We start from the raw sequence: 5,000 nt of genomic DNA, 5'->3' as shown, positions 1-5,000 counted from the left end.
CCTGCTGATTATCATCAGCAACCTGCTGATTATCATCTACAACCTGCTGATTATCAAAATATTATCATCTGCAACCTGCTGATTATCAAAATATTATCATCTGCAACCTGCTGATTATCAAATGATTGTAATCAGGAACCTGCTGATTATCAAATGATTGTAATCAGCAACCTGTTGATTAAATTATTATCATCAGCAACCTGCTGATTATCAAATGATTATCATCAGCAACCTGCTGATTATCAAATGATTATAATCTGCAACCTGCTAATTATCATCCGCAACCTGCTGATTATCATCAGCAACCTGTTGATTATCAAATTATTATCCTCAGCAACCTGCTGATTAAATTATTATCATCAGCAACCGGCTGATTATCAAATGATTATCATCAGCAACCTGTTGATTATCAAATTATTATCCTCAGCAACCTGCTGATTAAATTATTATCATCAGCAACCGGCTGATTATCAAATGATTATCCTCAGCAATCTGCTGGTTAATATCAGCAACCTGCTAATTACCAAATAATCATCATTATCCATAATCCAATCGTCAATGTTACCAACCTGCCAGGTGCATCTTGGCCTGGCTTGACATTCCGTGGTTGGAGATGTACGGGTAGTCATTGCAGAGCGCCGTGCAATCGGACAGCTGCGAGCGGTAGGTTTCACCGCTGCTGTGGGCTTGGCGCGGCTGACTAGGGCCTGCAGGACCGTAGGATTCAGGGTACGGCGTCCGAAGCTCCCTCGCTGCAGCTTCGAAGCTGGAGTCGAGAGGCGCGAAGGGACCGAGGTTCGGGAGGCCGTCGTCCAGGGCCCTCTGGTAGGCTGGGTCAAGCTTCTCGAACAGGTCGTCGGTGAACATGTCCATGCTTCGGCCCGGCTTCGAGGGACGCGACGGACCGCGGATGCCTCGCTCTAGGGAACGATTCTGTCCTGAAGGAAGGCGAGAAGAGAAGGTTGGAAAGGAAGATGGAACGAATGTGGCGACGTCAGCACCAGACCCACTTTCGTCAGGAGGATTATGATACGCACATTGATTAAGAAAGGAGGAGATTTCTGTATGTACACGTACACACAAATATGTATATGTCGTATGTGTAATGGGTTTCGTCTAGTGATAGAATGTTGGTGGTGGTTTCACATCAATCGTTTTCAGTCACTGTCTGATAATTTGCTTGTTTATTTGTTGGTGTGTGTGCCTGTGAATTTGTGAATACCTTTTGATTTCCCGCCATCAAAGCAACGCAAGTGATCCACTCAGCATGGACGGTCACTTAGCTCCAGTCTTCTCGCCTATTCACACTCATGTGAGCATATTGGAATTTATACAATTTTCTGTTCTGGCACACTTCTAATATATCCAAGTGTATATACTGTGAAAATTATGAAAATAGACCTCTCCAGTTTCTTCATTGTTATTTTTTCAACCTCCATAGGTGAATGCAGACTTTAAGCTGGAAATGTGCTTGTCTGACCATTACCGTGTTATAATTGACCAGAGCTGTACTCTGGCGCCACAACCTGATGATTATCAAATAAAAAACGTCAGCAACCTGCTGATTATCAAATGATTATCATCTGCAACTTGCTGATTATCAAGTGATTATCATCTGCAACTTGCTGATTATCAAATGATTATAATCAGCAACCTGCTAATTATCAAATGATTATAATCAGCAACCTGCTAATTACTAAATAAACATCATCAGCAACCTGCTAATTATCAAATAATTATAATCAGCAACCTGCTGATTATTAAATAAACATCATCAGCAACCTGCTGATTATCTAATGTTTATCAGCAACCTGCTAATTATCAATTAATCATCAGCAACCTGCTGATTATCAAATGATTATAATCAGCAACCTGCTGATTATTAAATAAACATCAACAACCTGCTTATTATCAAATGATTATAATCAGCAACCTGCTGATTATTAAATAAACATCAGCAACCTGCTGATTATCAAATGATTATAATCAGCAACCTGCTGATTATTAAATAAACATCAACAACCTGCTTATTATCAAATGATTATAATCAGCAACCTGCTGATTATTAAATGAACATCATCAAGAACTTGCTGATTATCAAATGATTATAATGAGCAACCTGCTGATTATTAAATAAACATCATCAACAACCTGCTGATTATTAAATAAACATCATTAGAAATTGCTAATTATCAAATGATTATAGTCAGCAACCTGCTAATTATCAACTAAACATCATCAGCAACCTGCTGATTATCAAATGATTATAATCAGCAACCTAATAATTATCAAATGATTATAATCAGCAACCTTCTAATTATTAAATAAACATCATCAGCAACCTGCTGATTATCAAATGATTATAATCAGCAACCTGCTGATTATCAAATGATTATAATCAGCAACCTGCTAATTATCAAATGATTATAATCAGCAACCTGCTAATTATCAAATGATTATAATCAGCAGGTTGCTGATTATCATCAGCAACCTGCTAATTATCAACTAAACATCATCAGCAACCTGCTGATTATCAAATGATTATAATCAACAACCTTCTAATTATTAAATAAACATCATCAACAAACTGGTAATTATCAAATAAACATCATTAGAACCTTCTAATTATCAAATGATTATAGTCAGCAACCTGTTGATTATCAACTAATCATCAGCAACCTCCTGATTATCAAATTATTATAATCAGCAACCTTCTAATCATTAAATAAACATCGTCAGAAACCTGCTGATTATCATCTGCAATTACTGATTACCATCAGCAACCTGCTGATTATCAAATGATTATAATTAGCAACTTGCTGATTATCAAATAATTATCATCTGCAACCTGCTGATTATCAAATGATTATCATCAGAAACCTGCTGATTATCATCAGGAACCTGCTAATTATCATTAGCAACCTGCTGATTATCATCAGAAACCTGCTAATTATTAAATGATTATAATCGGCAACCTGCTGATAATCAAATTATTATATTCGGCAACCTGCTGATTATCATATGATTATCATCTGCAACTTGCTGATTATCATCAGCAACCTGCTGATTATCAAATGATTGTAATCAGCAACCTGTTGATTAAATTATTATCATCAGCAACCTGCTGATTATCAAATGATTATCATCAGCAATCTGCTGATTATCAAATGATTATCATCAGCAACCTGTTGATTAAATGATTATCATCAGAAACCTGCTGATTATCAAATGATTGTAATCAGTAACCTGCTGATTATCAAATGATTATCATCAGCAATCTGCTGATTATCAAATGATTATCATCAGCAATCTGCTGATTATCAAATGATTATCATCAGCAACCTGCTGATTATCAAATAATTATAATCAGCAACCTGTTGATTAAATGATTATCATCAGAAACCTGCTGATTATCAAATGATTATCATCAGCAACCTGTTGATTATCAAATTATTATCCTCAGCAACCTGCTGATTAAATTATTATCATCAGCAACCGGCTGATTATCAAATGATTATCCTCAGCAATCTGCTGGTTATCATCAGCAACCTGCTAATTACCAAATAATCATCATTATCCATAATCCAATCGTCAATGTTACCAACCTGCCAGGTGCATCTTGGCCTGGCTTGACATTCCGTGGTTGGAGATGTACGGGTAATCATTGCAGAGCGCCGTGCAATCGGACAGCTGCGAGCGGTAGGTTTCACCGCTGCTGTGGGCTTGGCGCGGCTGACTAGGGCCTGCAGGACCGTAGGATTCAGGGTACGGCGTCCGAAGCTCCCTCGCTGCAGCTTCGAAGCTGGAGTCGAGAGGCGCGAAGGGACCGAGGTTCGGGAGGCCGTCGTCCAGGGCCCTCTGGTAGGCTGGGTCAAGCTTCTCGAACAGGTCGTCGGTGAACATGTCCATGCTTCGGCCCGGCTTCGAGGGACGCGACGGACCACGGATGCCTCGCTCTAGGGAACGATTCTGTCCTGAAGGAAGGCAAGAAGAGAAGGTTGGAAAGGAAGATGGAACGAATGTGGCGACGTCAGCACCAGACCCACTTTCGTCAGGAGGATTATGATACGCACATTGATTTAGAAAGGAGGAGATTTCTGTATGTACACGTACACACATATACACATGTGTATACGTTCATATGCATATAAATATATATATATATATATATATATATATATATATATATATATATATATACATATATATAAATATACACACATATATATACACACACATATATATATACATATACATATACATACATACATATATATGTATATATATATATATATATATATTTATATGTATATGTATATATATATAAATATATATATATATACATACATTCATACATACACACACACATACACACACACACACACACACACACACACACACACACACACACACACACACATATATATATATATATATATATATACATATACATATATATACATACATTTAGCAAACTTATATATACACATATATATGTATGTATATATAATGAATATATATGTATGTTTGTATATATTCATATTTATGTTAAATGATTTTCTTTGTCCTTATAGAACAGAAAATGGAAGCAATTGCAGAAAATCCCTGGGAGCAAGATTCGGTAGATAGGAAAGCCGCTGAAAATGTCGCTTGACATGCGAAGCAATTCAGTGAACAACGAAGAGAGGATGCCAAGCGCGTGAGGAAGTTCTGTATCATCATTATTATTATCTATCTTCTTATTAAAACTAAAACTGTTGCTATTATTCTCACTTCGTCACTTGCATCTAGCGACCAGTAGTTTCGAATAATAGGATGCTCTGTCTGTCACCGATTCACACACAGCGGATATAGGACACAAACATGTCTCATTTCATGAACTTATCAGTTAGTAATGCTAATGATAACATTCAAAGGAAACCGAACTATCCTTGTAAAACCCTAAACAGAAGGATGAAGGACGAATCCTAACAGAACAGTGCCCCGCAGCAACAATGCAC

Source organism: Penaeus japonicus, unplaced genomic scaffold (assembly GCF_977035675.1).
Source record: "Penaeus japonicus unplaced genomic scaffold, GWHDUDI00000001_assembly GWHDUDI00000033, whole genome shotgun sequence".
NCBI lineage: Eukaryota > Metazoa > Arthropoda > Malacostraca > Decapoda > Penaeidae > Penaeus > Penaeus japonicus.
Note: the sequence above shows the minus strand (reverse complement) of the source record.